At 42.3% G+C, this 18,908-nt stretch overlaps 1 long non-coding RNA gene across 1 annotated transcript; it reads right to left on the minus strand.

Moving 5' to 3' along the window:
• Window positions 1-985: 985 nt before the first annotated feature.
• Window positions 986-5,858, minus strand: LOC140250995 (uncharacterized). The gene is made up of 3 exons (XR_011903347.1): window positions 5,720-5,858; window positions 1,727-1,824; window positions 986-1,051 (listed from the first exon to the last, which is right to left on the minus strand). It is a non-coding gene; the product is annotated as an uncharacterized lncRNA (long non-coding RNA).
• Between the last annotated feature and the right edge of the window lie 13,050 nt (window positions 5,859-18,908).

Consider the following 18,908-nt stretch of genomic DNA (forward strand, 5'->3'; position numbering starts at 1 on the left):
AGAGGTTTGCATTCCTTGCATCCTTTCTCCTGGAAAATTCTTAAGTTCTAGGTGCTTTACAGCTGGCATTCTTCCTTCCAGGAAAAGAAGAATCCTGCCACATGACCACAAAGATGCTGCTCCCACTTATGGACACCACTCCACTTGCAGCAACCCTCAGCATCTGCGCACCATGAGTGAGGCTTTTTAGTTCTCAGTAGATGTCTACTGCCATACTCTTTCAACCCAACTTAGCAACACAAACTGGAAGTACCCAAATGCACACAGTGCCCTCAGTTCATCTCCTTTACACACTTACATTGCCCAGAAGCATGTACAGCTTACCCCTATATACACACAGCCACCACCACCACTCCCAAAGTAAGCTTATCTTACCCGTGTTTTGGATTGTTATTTTTCTTAGCCTATGTAATAGCTACCTACCATCACCTGGATCCTCAACACAAGGATGTCTCCTTTGCTTGAACAATAACCACAGATTCTCATTTTCACCTTGAAGTTTGCAACGGTCTCTTGGGTTACAGTATATACTACCAGCAGCTCACTGCTGTGGCAGGCTTAATCGCCAGTTTCTGAGCAATAGACTTATGAACAAAATCCTCTTCATCTATAGCCCTAGTGTTTACTCAGACACCGACTCTGTCTCTTCATTCCGCCTCAGGCCTTGATCAGGCCAACCCTATCCAGAAGAGAGAGCTCTCTAAGGCCTCTATTAGCCCAGTGCAGGCTTTCATAAGGCTAATAGGATTTTTCTCTAATAAGAGTTTTCCTTCCAGTTCTTTGATTAAGCATAGTGGCCAGAACAGCAAAAGTGACAGAAATGTTCAGTGTGCATCTTAGCTTCAATCTGTGTAGCCAGGCAGAATAACTGTGGCTGATTGAATATGTGAAGATGCATTCCATTATATGAATAAGAGGAAATCCCGAATAGGCAGTCATAACTCTGCTTCATGCTCTTGATGACCTTCTACAGCGCTTAACCCCTGTAAAAATCTATGTAGAGTCTATGGACGGCTGTGGGCACAACTCATGGCTTCAAAGTGGTTTATCTCTGAAAAATAAAGGAAAAGGGAAAGGGGAAGGGGAAGAAAATGTTAGCAGGATAGAACTGCATGGGTTTCCACTGCCAAGTGGGAGCAGGGAAAGGAAGAGAAAGGATGAACTGAGAGTAATGAAAATATCACTGTGATTGTAGAAAGACCAAACAAAATGCTTGGTGAATGCTGAAATCATTACCACATTACCATATAACTAACATTAAGGGTATTTTGGAGCTAGTATAAATGGCAGTGGGAGAAGAGTTCATACTGTGAGTTTTCCTAAATGAGCAGGCAAGGTGGTTTTTTTTTGCATTAGAAGAAATCACAAAAGTGCTTTTCTGAAAAGAGAAGGATTAGATGCTTAGTAATCTTTATTGCTCTCAGCATTCCCTTTACACATTCTAATGTCACGACAGATGGATCATTTTACACTCCTTTCAAGCAAAGTCAATTAGTAGTATATACAGAGTACCTTGCTGCCTCTTTTCAAAGTAGCCATGATCTTAAATTTGCAGTAGTAGCATCTTAAGCATGCCAGAGGAGTAATCCTTCCAGCCAGCATACCGGGAAACAGATGCACTGAATGCACTTGTTTTTAATACTTCCATTAACAAATTAATGATTACATCAACAAGGTCAGTTGTTCTCTGGTATACATTTGGGTCACTGACGTGACATTAACAAACCTGAGGTCAAGCATCTGTAGTCATGCTGCTCCAAACACTGCTCTTCATTAGACAGAAGTGGATTCTCAACAGGCTGCTGCCAAAGCACCAACATTGTTCTGGAAGGTAAAAATGCTGTTAGAACTGAACTCGGACACACATTTGAATGATTGTGTCTCTACATAAACTTGGTCCAAACCTTTATTTTCCTCATCCTGACGCTGCATGTTTCTTTGTTTCTACACTGCAGCCACATCTGCAGGTGTAAGTGCTGAGATCTCTAAAAGGTGCACAATTTCTGTATGTTGTTTTCTTTCAACCATCTATAGATGAAGGGTTAATATGGACACTCTGCACCTTTAAGAATGGACTGGAATATAACATTTGGTTGCCTTTGGGCTGTCAGCTAGAATGATTTTTTAAGTCATCTACTGCTGTATGTTAAACATAATTGAAAAAATTATTTTGGAGAGATTACAATGCTCCAGTGAGATTTCTTTCAGTTGACAAGCAATATCTGCAACTGATTTCATTCTGCCCAAGATTTGGTGCTGTAGATACTGCCCTGTACACATCTGAAATGAATTTCCATGGTGGCAGACAAGTTGACTTGTCTTTTTTTCCTCCATCAAAGGCACCTCACAGAAGGAAGACTTCTGTCCACAGTCAGCTCTTTAGTCTTTTCTTCAGCTAGTTCACATATATAAAAAAGATCAATCAGCTATTTCTTCCTCTGAGAGAACAGTCACCTCATGCTTTCCTGAAATTATCATGCAGATTGCTTACAGAGTGACTAATATGATTTTCCTTATTTAGAAGTCAACAGATGTTTAATATTGCATGTTCTGTTTAGCCTGATTTATGTCATGCTTGAGGTGTCAAAGCTGAGAGGCTGGCCACAGAAACAGCTGATGCTACTGAACCTTGCCCAGGACTGCTGCAGTTACATTGCTGGACAATGAACAGTCAGACCACAGAAAGCTGTGGCATTAACAACTGCATTTCAGCTAAGGGCTTCTGGAGATCTTATGGGAACCAAGGTAAAGTGGCAGGACTGAAATCCCAAGCTTCATCTCACTTATATGAAATATGACGTAGAGTAGCATCTAGCATGTGAAGATAGAACAGGAAAAAATATTCAGGCAAAGCTTACTCAGTCTTTTTCTAGTGCATTAACTGGATAACACCACATCTCCCAGACAAAAGAACTCTTTCACTGCCCTTCATTTGCAGTCTATCCCTCTGCTCAGGTACCACTGTAACAGAGACCTAACTCAGACAAAAAGCCTGTCTGTACCATCTCAACCTTTCCTGGCACCAGGCACTTAGGAACAGTTTGTCATCTGCTTAGGATTAGCCAGTAGAGTCCCTTCTCTCTCTACAACCATGTTTTCATTTCCCCTGTCATGTTTTCCAGGGCAGCTTATGAGCATGATTGAGTCACACCAGAACGGGACCCAACTGCACTACAACCTCGTAGGCTGAATTCCTGGCATACTACTGGCTAAGGGCTCCTCTGCCTTCCCATTCCTTGAAGAATAACAAAAATTATTTATGGTCTCTCTGGGCTATTTGGTTTAAGCCTCTCCAGCTCAAGTATGACACTTTCTGGGACACTATTATGTTTCTTACAGCTCTCTGACTAGCAATCACATCTGTACCTGACTGTCAGGGGACACTCTTGGCTGAGCCAGCCACCTTGGTCGATTGCTGAGAGCTCTGAAATTTCTCAATTGAAACATTTGAAAGTTAATGAACCCTTCTAATACAAAGCTCCCACAGCTCAAGAGTTCTTTTATGAGCCTGACAAATGGCAGATGCAATAGGAAAACCTCACTGCAGACAGGCCTCTCTTTAAAAAAGATTTCAAGGCAGAAGGCTGGATTCTCAGCCTCGGCAGGGGAAATGGCCGTTAAGTACTTGCAGAGTTCTGTCATAGGACACTCAAGGCCACAACAAGTGACTGTAGCCGTGTAGAATCATAAAGGTTGGAGAAGACCTCTAAGATCACCATGTCCAACCCCAACACATCCCCACCATGCCCACTGACAACGTCCCTCAGTGCCATATCTTTGTGTTTCTCGAACACCTCCAGGGATGGTAACTTCACCACCTCCTATTGCACTCTTGTGATCTAGAAAGGCTGAGTATTGCATTTCCTCTGTAGTTCTACTTCAAATATACCTATAACTTTAAGAGCTGTTGCCGCTGCAACACATCAGTATTCCAGCAAAATGCTTCTAGTACAAAAAAAAAGCTAACAATTTTTACAGATCTTTAAAAGGTCCTTCAGCAGAAAGAAGCACAATGGAACTCCAATGTCTCACTCCAAACAGTGCAACCTGCTTCTACATTCTGCTCCTTTTAATAAAACCACCGTTCTGCAGTGCTGTGGTCCTTACCAAAATAACACCACTCTGCCCAAGGACAGCACTGCACTGATCTCTATAGCAGGATCATTCCAGTGCAGAAGAGAGGGACCAGTCCTTTGTCTTTTGGTTTGTGGGGTTTTTATTTTTTTCCTTTTCCAACTGCTAAGCCTGCAACTGGGGTTGGGAATGGGGAGAGGGGGAGGGGAGGAGAATCTGGTGAACAGCTGGGGCCCATCACTTTTCATTGCAGGTCTTGGAGAGATGTGGTTGACAGAGTGATGCACAGAGGCTGTCCCAGTTAATGACTTCACCATTCTCCATCATTATCCCCATCATTAGGAAATTAGGAGGACAGAAGGTATTTACTGTAAACCTGCCACCTCCCAAGGAGAGATAAATAGAAACTGATAAATGGGATCTTCTGGTGCTGTTCGTCTATTAACCTTCTGCTTCCCAGTTTAGGCATATGCATGCTATCCTGCCATTAATATCCAGTAATTGGCATAGCAGTGGGCAACACAATCCTACCTTTAGCACATGAGCATCTCCTGCACTGCATGCAAGAGCAAAATTATATTCATGGCAAAGCTTTGTTGAGCAGGCTAGAGGAGAGATCCTTAGCAACTGCTGACACTGCAGCTCTGAGGTCAGAATCACCACTCAGTCACACCTGGTGAGTTGTTAGCAAGAGGTTTAGGTGTAGGACAGAATGGGAGAGCTTGTGTGTTTTCCTTGTGACAGATTGGGACCTTGTGTTCATGGCCTTCCTCCACAGAGGAAACAAAACAGTCAGAAGATGCATTTAAACCTAAGGCTGAGCTGCTATCCATTTTGTCAGCCTAACCCTACATGTGGCTCACAAACACCTTCTGAGAAGAGAGTCACAATCTCTGAACACAAAGGAAAGAAGGACTTTCCTCATCAACTTGAAGTACTATGATCTGGAAACTTAAAACAAAGCAGAATTTAAGAGCTGACTTTGCTACACAGAAAGTATTGAACCCTTCAACTTGCTTGGCTGACGCTGTTGACAGTGCTGCTTCAGAGGAGCTCTTTACATATGCTAACTTGCTTTATCTCTTTCCAACATGCAAAGTCCTGTGTGTTCACATCCTCAGTGACCAAACCCTGGGAAGTTGAAGCAAATTCTTATTGAGGCAAACCAGGATTTTTCCTGATCCAGCCCCATTGTCCCACAGTCTCAAACAGAAAGCCTGCTTTCAAGTCAGACAAGCAATCTCCCAAATGGTTTCCTATACCTATAATGCCACAATTTACCAAAACCTCACCTCAGTGCTACCTTCAGATTTGAGGTCAGGCTGGACCAGGCTCTCAGCACCCTGATCTAGATGTCCATGTTCATTGCAGGGGAGTTGGATTAGATGACCTTTAAAAGTCCCCTTGAACTCCAATAGTTATATGGCTCTATGATTCACATTATTATTTGCTTATACCACCTCTGGGCATTTTCCTTTCAACCTCCATAGTAGTCGCTTTCAACTCACATGACTAAAACTCAACAGGTAAGATAGGATAATAGCTGCATTTCTGATGAAGTTAAGCTACAAGTTTCCATCAACTCTGATGTGCATTTTAAAAGACTCCAACATTATTATTGTGAGAATTCTAAAGAACATCCAACCTTTTTCCAAAGTTCAGGAAAAGTGCAGGGCTCGTTCTTTCATTCATTACTCTAGCAAGTAAGGCATCAGCTCTCTACTGGATGGATGGCTCCATTCCCCTTGAATGCAAGCATTTCTCTTTTCTAAGCTCTGGCAGGATCTGCAGCTGCAAACTCCCATCCAGGTGACACTTTTCAGAGTCTTAAAGTGAGCAAGCCTTCTTACCTGAGAAATGAAAAACAGAGCATTTGAAAATAGTGAAAATCTGGGGCCTCAAAAATGTTCATGATCGTGCTTCTTCAAGTAACTCAGCAGAGACATTGCTAAACAGGAACTGAGAGCAGCAATTAAAATCGGATGGTTTCCTGAATAAACCACCATGCAACATAAGGCCTGGTGAAATACTGATAAAGCATTGCTTTTTGCGAAGAAAATTGCACAGAAACAGCCTGTACACAAACGCACCTTATGTATCACCAATGCAGTGAAGTTTTATTCAGAGTACATACACCCAATCTTTAAGGTGTACAGGACCATATTTTGTTAAATGTGGTGTTGGAAAGCATTTGTTTTCCAGTAAACTTCTTCAATGCAGCCAGGCATAACAATTCATTCTTATTCCATCATCTTTCCCCTTTCACTCACAACAGAGTGACGTTTTGTCTCCAATTGTAAAACCCACACTACTGAGTTACCTTTTAAGACTTTACGCATGCATCAGCTTTAACAGTACTAGTAGAAAAGAGAAATGATTCCAATCTGAGCCCATTTCATGTGGGGTATCATTCAGCACGCTTTTTCAGATCCACTCTTCCAAAGCCAGCCTGAACTGCTTGCTCAGCTCTGGGATGGTTCAGCCCATGGTTCAGCACCAGAAAAGCAGGCTGGTGCCTTACATTTGATACAGTTCACTACTTTTACCATGGCCCACCAATACAAAGCAAGCACCTGGCTGGTCTTCAAGTAGGATCCGTGCTGCTCCTTCTTGATGGCTGGGCTTGATGATCTTAGTGGTCTTTTCCAACCTTAATGACTCTGTGATTCTGCACGCACCATCGTGCACACATTAATTCAGTGTGGGAGGCTAATAAAAACGTGACTGTGAAAGCGAGTTCTAACGGTAACACGAGTATTAATTTCCATCTGTCTGAGCAACTGCCAGTGTCCATCAATTACAGCAATAGCCAACTAACAGTTGCAGCTGCAAAATAAAAAAAAAAAAAAAAAAAAAAAAAAAAGGAAAAAAAAAAAGAAAAAAAGCAGAATTAACATTTCAAGTTACTGTCATTCACCTGAATATTTTACAGTTGTAATTAGCAAGCTGGAGAAGCTGTCAACAATCAACATCAGCCAATCTGTCTGCACCAGGAACTGGACTGCCTGCCAGAAATCATCTTCGACAGCTTTTTTTCTCCCCTTGCTTCCCCCCATTAAAATTTTTACTTCAGATCTCCCTAATGCTCTCATCTTCTTCACCACCAATCACCAGAATTGAATGTGTCAAAACAAAGAGAGACAGAATGACTGACGCTTACAGAGTCATAATTATTTCCATTCTTCCAAACTCAGCAAAAAAAAAAACCAAACGTGCTACTGTCTTCTCTTTTCCCCAGCTCCATTTTCCCAAACAACAATCTGCAATGCAAACTGTTTTTCATTCCTTAGCTTAAGACCTCATTGGACTCCAAAATCCCCACCTGCTCTGTTCACTTTGGGCAGCACTCTCAGTGCTCTTTCTGTTGTAGTGCAACAAAGCATGGGTAGCTGTAAATGACTTGGGATAACTTGCTCTCACTGGAGCACCACCTCATGTAATTAACTATTAATTGAAGTCGTTTTACATGGATGAGCTCTCCTTACCTACTGGAGCAGCGCTGAGGTCATCTCCAACATCCTGACCAGAGATCCCAGAGTGCAGTGCAACAGTAGACAGCATTTAAAACAAAACACTGCCTCAAAAGGAATGTCCATTCTGCACACATACTTCACCATCTGACCTCTGTTTAATGGATTAATTAAAGTGCCAGTTGAGCAACCTGACAAGGGGTACAGACACAACAGATAAATAAGAAAGCTCTTGACAGCATTTTCATCCATGAACGTAAAAAGCCATAAACAAGTGTTGGTTTCTTCAGGGACTACTGCAGTAGAGACTTCATATAGGTTTTCACATTGAGATTCACAGACATACTGGAGTTAATTTAGGATGCGTGGACTACAGAGAAACCACTTGAGCACTGAAAAATAACAATGAGAGAATAATCCTCATGAAAACTGAAGACCTGAAGAGCGAGCTTACAGGGTGAAGTTCTTTCACACAGCTTCCCCTCTTATGCCAAAGCACAAAACATAAGTGGCAATAAAGTGAAAAGCTACTGCAGCACAAAATAGAGGGACTTCAGGCCTCTTTGTGTGATTTAAGACACTACACAACATCAGAGCTAACCTACTTTGCACTAAGCACAAAACATAAATCTCTCCCACATGCTGCCTTCACTCTCCTCCGTACAGAAATGTGAGCAAAAACCATCAGGAGACAGCAAGGCTTCTTTCCATAAGGAAGCATAAATGAATTGGTTGCTCCTTAAGGAAAAAAATGGTGATTAAAGGACACGTAGAACACACCCTCACCAAAATTAATAATGAAAGCACTTGGCTTTGTTGAACCTCATTCATTTCACTTGGGCCCACTCTTCAAGCTTGTCCAGGTCCCTCTGGATGGCATCCCTTTCTTCTGTCATATCAACTGCACCACTCAGGTTGCTGTTGTCTGCAAACTTGCTGAGGGTGCGCTCAATCCCACCATCTATGCTGTTGATAAAGATGTTGGAGAATACTGGTCCCAAGACATACCCCTGTGGGACACTGCTCAATACCGGCCTCCACCTGGACACAGAGCTGTTGACAGCAACCTTTTAGCTGCTGCTGCCTAACCAATTCTTTATCCACCAATAGTCCAGCCTTCAAATCCATATTTCTCCCATTTAGAGATAAGGATGTGGTGCGGATCATATTAAAGGCCTTGCACAACTCCAGGTAGATGGCATCTGTTGCCCTTCCTTTGTTCACCAAAGCCATCACTCCACCATAGAGGACTGCATTTCATGTAGTATCTGGCTGTCCCCGCAGAAAGAGCCTAAGGTTGTGCCAGGGTTAGCACCAGGTTTAGCTATAAACCTCAGCCAAAAGTGATTCAGGTGGGAGAGGGAAAAGATGTAATGAGAGAAAACTGTAGTAACCACTTCCAAAACAAAATATGACCACAGCCCCTCAGCCCAGCCCGGATCTGCTGGAGTTGTCTGGAGGGCTCTGGCACACTGGAGCAGAACACTATTAGGAGTTTGTGTGGCTCCAAAACTTTTCAGAGGAGCAGATGAAGGAGGTCAAAATGTGACTCGGCTGGCCAGGTTCTGCAGTGCAAGCCAAGCTGTCGGATTGACTGCAGGGCAGCTGAGCCATCTTGTCTTTCTGGCAGGCAGGAGGCATTTCCAGGTTTGATGGAAAATGCAGAGACAGACGTGTGTGAGTAGCAGAGGGCTGACTGGAGGAATCAAGGGGAAGGGATGGGTAAAGAAACACTGGGTGCTATCCTTCACTGGCACGAGAGTGTTGTACACTGTCACAAATGGAACACTGCTGCAAACCCACTGGCACGGTGGATATGTGAACTCACCGCTTCTATCTAACATGCATTCTATCCTGTTCAGGGATATGGTATTAATTTAGATTTAAAACAAACAAAAAAACACACTTGTGGAAATGCTGTTCAATGTTTAACAGACCATAGGGAAACTCATTCAAAATACTTAACAGCATCATTTTAACTTTATTAAAAAACTAACTGCTATCTGATGGGAGGATGTTTGTTAAATTCCTGTGTGCTCTTTGTTCATTATAGCAAATCTAAAGTAAGATGCTTGCAGGTAAGTTAAACTTCAGGAGGATATTGTTGTTTTTTCCCCCTGAGAATTACCGAGGATTTTTCTAGGGTAACAGAAATAGGGTCATGAATTCCACCTATTAAAACAGGAGGATTAGGATCCAGACTTGAGCAGTAATATGATATGATGCATTTTCATCTGTGCAGTAAAGGCATTCAAATGCCTACAGTCTCATGTTTTCAAATTAGAGAAAACAGTGATGAGGATGTCAGTTGTACACGGAGCAGTATTTAACACGAACAACAGCTTTGTTCTTCAACAACGCTACTAAATTGATAGTCAGAGAAGTTTTTAGAAAATCATTAAAACCTTTAATGTCCTGCAGTTCTCTCAACTTAAGTTGAGTCATGTCGAGATACTGCTCAGGTGAGAGGGTGCTTGTGGAGCTAAGAACTTGCTTTATGAAATTAAGATGATAAAAGCCTAGAGTAGCACTGAACCGAGCAGCGGAACTGTTATTGCCTTTGCTGTGAGCAGGATTTGGTCCTAAGCATTTCTAAAATTTGTTTCCATTAGCATGATGCTCATTGGACAAGACTCTTAGCTGAGCTTTCTAAATCCTCCATGGTCAACAAAGAACCAGAATAACATGCAGCTCACACATTCACGCATAGCTTGAGTAAGAGCCATCTTCCTTGCTGAACTTACTTTAGGCCTCACTGATGATGTGTCTTCTTGTAAGACAAAAATCAGGGTGCAACTAAATGGATTCACTGACGTATCTCTTCCACAAAAAAAAAAAGCCTGAAACAGAAATACAAGGCTGTCACTGAGGCATCCCCGCTCAGCATGTATTATTCCACAATAAACATCAGGAGCCTGTTTTCCTGGTGATGTTTACCATTACATCTGTTAGAAAAAGAGACTGCTGTTTGTCATCAGTACAACAGTTGGAACGGCACCCAGGGAAGCCTCACTCTGCAAAACAATATTCAGTTCCAAGCAGGAGATGTAAGAAATGCAGACCAGCCTCATGGGCTGCTGCATCCCTCAGTCCTTCTGGTTGGCAGCTAGACACAAAGATGACCTTCACTGCTAAGGAGCAGTTCCTAACTCTGTTCAGTGCGGTTGACATTGTTTGGGTGGAAAAAGTATATATTCAATACAGAATTCTGGGGGAAATCTTTATGTGGAAACTGTAGGTATTTCTTTTTGTACAGCTTGATTTTTACTTTTTAAACAAATGAGGTTAAACCAGACCCTTCATCTTGTTCTTCATCTGATTGCAAAAATCAGAGGGCATTGTGAAGAGGTCTGTATATAGCAGCATGCAGACTCACTGTCATCAACTTGTCAACATCACACGTCATCATTCAGCAGTCCTTGCTTGCTCACATCGGTTTCTCCTATGCTTGGCTCCAGTGTCTTTGGAGGAGCTCTGTGTTTATCTGCAAGGAAATAATTGTTCTCAGCATTAAGACCTCTTTCTCCCCAACTTGAACTTTACATCTAACTCTAATTTATATTATAAAGTCTTTGAAATTTACTTCCAAGAGCAAATGCAGAACAAACACATCCAGAATACCTGGAAAAGACAATTTACGGACAGGAAAGCGATCTCATTACTTGGGAGTACAAGACAGTGCAAAGCTGCAAAGAAGGACAACAGAATCCATTTCTTTTCACTAAATCACTATATTCCTAGACTAAAAACTAAGAAAAAGTAGTTCTAAAGCAAAAACAAAACAAACAAAGCACAGAAGTTCTCCAAGAGGGTTTGAATTATGCAATATGAGACAACCAACTCTTTGGTTCTCTACAGACAAGAATAGCAGGTTGAGAGCTATTGCTTTCCTTAGAAGCATTTCCAAGAACCATTTTAAGGATACTCAAATTTTTCCACCCCCAAGCAAAATTTCAGACATTTATCATCTTTTTCAGTGTGATTCAACTCTTTGCAGGCAAAGTGGACAAAAGAGCAATTATAAAAGAGCAATCCTTGGAAAAAGGATCTGACTCATAGACACTCTTTCCTACATAGCAGCTGGAATTTAATTGCTTTATTGGAAAGTGAGCATACAAACTAGAGAGAAATCAGATTTCTGCTCAAGCATTCCAAATTAATGTAAATAAGACAATAATAAATTTCACATGAAGGATAAACCAGTGCCAAGCCATTTAAAAGAAAAAAAAAATAGCATGGAAACTGAACAAGAAAATACGGTTAGACAGTGGTCTTCTGTCTTGAACACACTTTCAAGCCATGTTGCTCATTTTGGTTCCTGTCCTTCTAACAAAAGCACTGTCCCTTGCTTTTACTGTTGAATATTATCTCTATAGGGAATAAAAAATGATGAAATTCAAGCGATAGAAAAACATATTATGACCCATCAGGGTACCGCTTGAAAGTTTCCTGCCTGAATCGTGAGATTTGTTTCTAGCTTTCCTCATCAGGACTGTGGCAGATTGAGATGCATGCATGTCATTTAGATTTTCCCACATAGCAAGATAGAAAAAGGTTTGTGGATGTAACACAGCTGGCCATCTAGTGGGAAAGGGGGAAAACTGCTAGGTGAGCTGAGCATTTCTCCCCTTTTTAAACTCCCCATCACAGTCCACTTAGGTAGTAATTTGCCCAAGGTCTTACTTTCTGCCCTGACCAATTTCCTTCTCCAAGAAGAAAACACTCAATTTCTGCCATCTCTTTCAGTCCATCCTACAACTGATTGACCAGTAGTTAGAACACATACCCAAACCTCAATAGCTTCCTCCTAGAATTAAAAACGTAAGCCACTGAAAATCCATCTTCTATTATTTTGGCTTCTTTCTATCACAGAAGGAGACAGAGGAAAGGGATGAGTTCAGCTACTATCAAACCATCCTGGAACATTTTACAGTCCAGAGGAGGTAGGGAGGGAAGCAAATGTGCGTTGTTATTGCCAGCTGTGTTTAGCAGTGCTAAGTCCCCCAGTGAAAAGAGTCCATGTGTCATCAAAGCTGCAGCTATTTGAGAAAAATTACATTACTTTCCTGACATTTGTGACGGCACCTCTGGTCTAAAATTGTTCAAACACTTCTCACAGAAATATTGGGGGAACAGCCATTAGAAATGTTTGAAAAATCAACATTATGAGCAAACTGTGAAGTGCTGAGGACCGGGGCTGTTTAGTACAAAGTCTTGTCAATGTTTGTTATCCTTCCACTACAGTAACTGCAGACCTGAGCTGCACACTGATGCCAACAACAGGCAATAACAGAATTTGTGATACTAACTTCCATTCATTTCCAGAGTTTCTGTACCTGCCAGGCCAAGTCAGTGAGGACTGTAACATTAGGAGAAAGCCATTGAGGCTTGGGTACGTGTTCAAGCTTTTGTTCAGCCAGTCAAGTGGTAATTTATGGAGCAGAGGGGAACTTATTCCAAGGAAGTGCCCACACTAAAACATTTGTGAACTGATGCCCCAGTCTCCTATGTCTATAATGCTTTGCACCAAGTTGGTACCCAAGGACATTATTCTGGCACACCATTTCTTGCAGAGAGTGGCAGTGGCACTGTGAAGTTTAAACATGCTTTCCATCAGGTTTGACAGGGAAAATGAGAGGAAGTGCATTTTGTAGCATTAAATGGAATTGGTCAGACATAGAGACCACAGCCTGAAAAGGGAACATTAGGCATAGCACCCTCTGTCCCAACTACCATTGTAGTGATCCCCAGCACAGTAAGGGCAATCCACTCAGCTCCCCATCTGAACTTAATCATCTGTTGCTGAAGCTGTCAGGAAGCATTCCAAAGATGACAACAGTTTAGTCAAGATAACAGTAGTCACAAAAAATACCATTTTCTTCACTATCACTTTTCCACTTCTACCACTTATTAAATTTTTAAAATGAAAGGAATGGAGGGAGAAGAAAGCAAATAAAAGCATTTCTACATAAAGACAGAGCTCAAAGTTACTGCAATCCGAGACATGAGTTATGCACAATGTATTCTTGAGAATCAGGGTCCATAGACCTGGCAACAACTCATAGCATTCTCTAAACACCCTCTTTGTCTGTCACAATGACTAAGGAGTTTCAAAACATCAGATGCCCACAGTGCAGTAGTCCAGACCAACAAGGTGTTTGCATTCACCCTGACACTGTATGCAACCAGCAGAAAGTGCCTCAGACAGCATTGATTTCGGGATAATTCATTAAGTACTTTGCCTTGTTAAGCATACTTAATTCCCCATAAAACAGCAGATCTTCCCATGCTCAAGAAAACTGTAGCATTTCTTTTCAATGGGACAGTCACATTTTTCCACAGCTGTAAATTAGTTCTTTCAGGGAAGAAGAAGCAAGAGGAGCACTGTTTGGAATGTTGAGCTCTCCTTGCTGTCTCACATTTATTTTCTGAAAAGAAAAAAAAGAAAAAAAGAAGAAAAAAAAAATCTGATGTGGCAGCTTGTTTAAAACTTGTTTGTTGGGAAGAGGTCATAAGCTGCAAACTGCTCTTAGTAGGTCAGGCATCCAATTAGAGGTTGAGTGAACTGAATCTCTGAGACAGAAGCTTGATGAGGAGACAGAGCTTGTCTCAGAGAAACGTTGGTGGCTTCTCAGCATCACAGGCAGCCAGCAGGCTGCAGTACTGGTAAAAGGAAGATTAAATAACTCTGGTTCTATACATTCCCAACTATTATTTTTCTGTACTTCAGGATAGGCATTTGCTAGAAGGAAGCCCTTCTTTAGAAGGAGCATTAAGAAATTATGCCAGCCTTTAAGAATTGATAGTCAAAAGAGATAGATAGAAGAAATAGGAACATTTGAAAGCATCTGATAAACAAAGGAGGGGAAAGATCAGCTGCTTATCCCAGGGTGTTATACCATCCCAGTGGGAAATGAGAGCTGAGTTCACAACTCCCAGGACCCAGCCCACTGACCTAACCCAGAGGTTTTCCTTCCATCTTCTGTGTCCTTGGCTTTACATGAGGAGAAGCAAAGAGGTATTAGGACTTTTCAATGTGTTGCTGCAGTTACTATTCCACATTCCTGTCAGATCTGGTATTTTGAGAAGCTAATAGGTGGTTTTCCTTATTTTTCAACCAGAGCTGTAATGCATCCCAAAGGTTCAAAGACAGGTGCTTCCTTTCCTCCTCCTCCTCTCACCTTCCACTTCCAACTTCAGCATGAAACTATTACAAAGAGCAGACAGAAAACAAGAAGCGTACATCTTCTGTAGTGCCAGAGGTTTCCTCCTGCCATCCCCATAAAATCTTCTGGTCAAGAGCTGCAGTCATGTCAGGCAAACACACACAATTACTCAGCACCTGGGATGAAATGAGCAAAATCAATTAATGCCCTCATTTGTAATTGCTAGCTGGATACTTCCAAACTTTATAAGAGTAAGGAGATGCTTAGGAAACAGAGTGGAGAGAGACAAAATAAATGACAAAATTCTTTTCTGATGGAAAAGGAGCTCCACTGGAAAAAAAAAAAAAATATATATATATACACATATAGGATTAATTTCTCAAGAATGATTTTCTGATCCACAGCTGTATAGAGAAAGAATGGGCAGATTTATCACAGGCCAGAGCTGGATCCCAACTCCATCTCAGACCCTGGAGCTCTGCTGCACTGCATGAGATCCTGCAGCTCACAGGCATTCTGGGTTTTCTTAGGACAATTCCCATCACAGCAGCTGGCTTCAACTCTGGAGTAATTATTGAATCAGCAAAGATCTTACTGGAGCTTGGACCTGTCATTACTCAAGCCTCTCCTACCACTGCAAGAAACCCAAATAGGGCAACAATGCATACTGTATGTTTCACACACAGCCTTCAGAACAGTGGGTCTGAAATGAAAAAGAAAAAAGTAGCCTTACAGCAAAAGAGTGTAAAACACTCAAAAAAAAAGATAAAAAAAAGAGGATCTAGAAATGCTGTGATTCCAATCCCTTTTTCCTACCGTGCGTTAAATACACCGCTGGGATTGGATTTTTTTCTCCCTGCTTAGGACATTTCTCTCCCATACATTCTCACCCTCTCCCTGCCTTTTCATGCTACTCCCTAGCAAAATGTCAGAGGAAGGGAAAAGTGACAAGCTTGTAAGAAAATGAATACCTCATTCTGTTTGAATATTACATTAACCCCCAAGCTCCACTGCTCCATTTGTCAGCTTTTGCAGAGCTCTCCGTCTCGGCAGCACCCCTGACCCGGATGGGCTGATTAGCAGTGATCAATGTGCACATTTGTGGCGGAGCTCTTTGCACACTGCCAGACCCTCGGCCTTCAGTCGCTCATGCAGATAATAACGGCACTTCGAGGCACTTGCCCATAACTACAAGCTTCATTAAACAGGGGGGGATGTCACCGAAAGTCCCTTTAACTGTCTTTTCGCTTCTCTGCGAGGGAAAAAATTGACAGTGCTGAGGAATGGGGCTTGGAATACAAATAATATGATGACTTGGGTATTGCATGGAGCGGCTGCAGTTGGGCTGTGCCTGTGTGCAGTCTCATTGCTTAGCGAGGGTGGGAGGAGAACAGGCTGTGCATCGCCTGCACAGAAACACGCCTGAGGTCAGGAACGGCTTCAAAAGGAATGGTTTCCCCAGCCCTTCAGACAGCTCTGAGATGCCACAGGTGGGAAACACTGTGGCTGCAGTTTGCTGAGCTGCTCCCGGGGGCTGCCAAGTGCCCCTAAAGGCACAGATTAGGATTCAGGTCTGCCACCATCCCCTTCCTCCCCACACCAGAAAACATCAGCATGAGCTCTGGGAGGAATCAGAAAGATGCAGAGACACCCCGAGGCTTTGACATGCTTCAGTGCCTTTTAAATAGGGGGAAAAAAAGTACAGAGGGAAAAGTTATTTTAAAAAGAGAAGAATTTTGGACAGGTGCACAGTACTGGCTACAGGACAATAAATATCTATTTTCTCTCCCCATTTTAACATCTAACACCAAAAGATGCAACCTGCAACCTGGATCTCAGCCCAGTGCTTTCCCCACAGGAACAGCACCGCCAACCCATGGATAAAGGAGAATATTGAAAACAGAGGTTAGCCCAACCAAAAAGGGAAACAATTTGAGACAGTAAATGGTGAAATCCTTTGAAACGTGTGAATATTATCACGTCACTTACGGGTCAGCCAAGCCTTTTGTGTTTGGGCACACATCTGATTTCAGTTTTCTCTCAGAGTCCATCTTGTGTTTAAAACACATATACATATTGTTCTAGAGCAAAAGCATGACCTTCACCTCAAGAAAAGATTCAGACAATGTCTGCAAATACTCAGGGCTCCTTCCCAAACAAGGCACCAGATAGGATGCCCAGCAAGGCACTATTACGTTTTGGTTTGTGGTTTTTTTTTTTCCTTTTTAATATGAAAAAGATCTTTGGAAGCAAAGCACGTTCTTAAATGTAACATGTCAGTTTCCTTTTCCAACCTTGCCATTCAAGAAATGATGCCAATTAAAAAAGTATTTAGCTAGAAATAGCCCTTAGACCGGAGTGTCTTTACACTCTTTGATGATGCACTGCAGATGTAGACTTTAAAAATAGCAAAGAAATGATGGATCTGAGGTAGACAAAAATGTTCAGCTGCCAGTGGCACCTTTTGTGTCACGCATAGGAAGATTTTGTAGCGCAGGGAATATAATCAGCAATCCAAGAGTTGCTTTTCAGCAGCGTGTTAGTTCAAGCGTGCTTTGCTGGGAAGAGCTTTTAAAGCCACTTTCTTTCTGACTGTGAAGGAACTTTTCTCAGTAAATACACTGCTTCCACAGAGGAGCAACATACGTGACAAAGTGTCAAGGGAAAATCAAGCCTTCCACTGCTTGTCTTCCCTTCAGGAATGACATCTCAAATCATCACCACCACCACCACAAGAAATAATCATCAGCATTTCCTAATTACGCTACATTTTTTCCTGACAACTCATTCACAGAGGTTTATGATCTACCCTCATCTGCTCCACAACCAGCACCATTCCCACAGTGCAGCATCTGAATCATTCCAGAGGCTCACTCAGCACATGATCAGCTCTAGGCATCACTTTTCAGCTAAGCCTTTGGAGAGGTTCCATATCCATTTCCCCATATTCTCCAAGATGTTCATCTGTATTTCAGCTGTGCATGGTTCTTGCCCTATGAAGGCATCTTTCGTGTGCCTGGATGGGCTCCCTTCAGTTCAGCAGACTTCAGAGCAGGCTAATGTAGTGTCAGCCCTGCTTAGGAGGAGTTACACTTTCAGTGCAAACAGAAGCTGCTTCCTTTGGGAAACTCCTGACCCCAGTCAGAATTTCCCTTGCCTCCACACCATTGCCTGCAGAATGCGCTACTGTCTTCAAAACAAACACTCCAACTCTGCACTTCTCATTAGCCCCAAACTTTTGTCCCCTTATTCATGAGAAGGAGTACCTCAGCCATCAAGCAGTCATTTCAGTGGCACTTCACAGAATAGGGACTTATTTTATGCGCCTATTTCGTGCCTGGAACGGGAATTCTAGCTGAAACAAGGCACAGAGAGCAGCCAGATCAGGCCACAAAGGCTTAAATGAAAGCACAAAATAAAGGCACATGACATCTGATCATCACAAAAGGCTGCCCCTACAATCAGCGATGTTTGGAAGAGCTTTCATCATGACTCTCCCTGCTTTATCCAAATCCAATCATTCCTCAAGTTCAGATGCTTTCTCTGTTTTCTGTCTTTTTTACCCACTCTACAGTAGTGACCCCAGGACAAGGGGTGGGGCGATGAAGAGTCTGCTGTTGGCATCCAGCAGCCTCCACAGCAATACCTGCATCTGCCTGGCATAAAATCAGAGGCAATCACAAGTAGGTGCTGACATTCACAGTCTCAAATAGCACTATTAGATCAAAAGCTCATTAAAACAGATGTTTTATGCAGGCTCGGCATTATTTAATTGACCCTGAGCCAACAAAACAGCCTTGCTGTTCACCCAGTCATGGTCTTCACACTGATGTTGATAATGCTGACTCCCCAGCAAACTTTGTAAAGGAACATATAACAGTTTGGCTATCTAAATCTTGCCCTCTGAATTATGAAAAGGGAACATCTTCCACGTTGCCTCCAAGGCCACGGACATTTGCAGAAAGAAGGGATTGAGGAGAGGAAAAAAATAAAAAGAAATGTTAAAGAGAGAGAAAAAGAAGCAATAAATATGACATGCTTGCTCTGCTTAAGGGAAGGCAGTCTGAACCCCAACACCTGCTGGATGTAATGGACTCTGAAGTGTTGTTTCGAAATTAATCAAGTCATTTAAAATCATAGCTGTAGTCTCCATTCACCACTCCTGTGCATAAACGCGCTGATCCCGATACTAATCCAT

Source organism: Excalfactoria chinensis, chromosome 4, assembly GCF_039878825.1.
Source record: "Excalfactoria chinensis isolate bCotChi1 chromosome 4, bCotChi1.hap2, whole genome shotgun sequence".
Taxonomy (NCBI): domain Eukaryota; kingdom Metazoa; phylum Chordata; class Aves; order Galliformes; family Phasianidae; genus Excalfactoria; species Excalfactoria chinensis.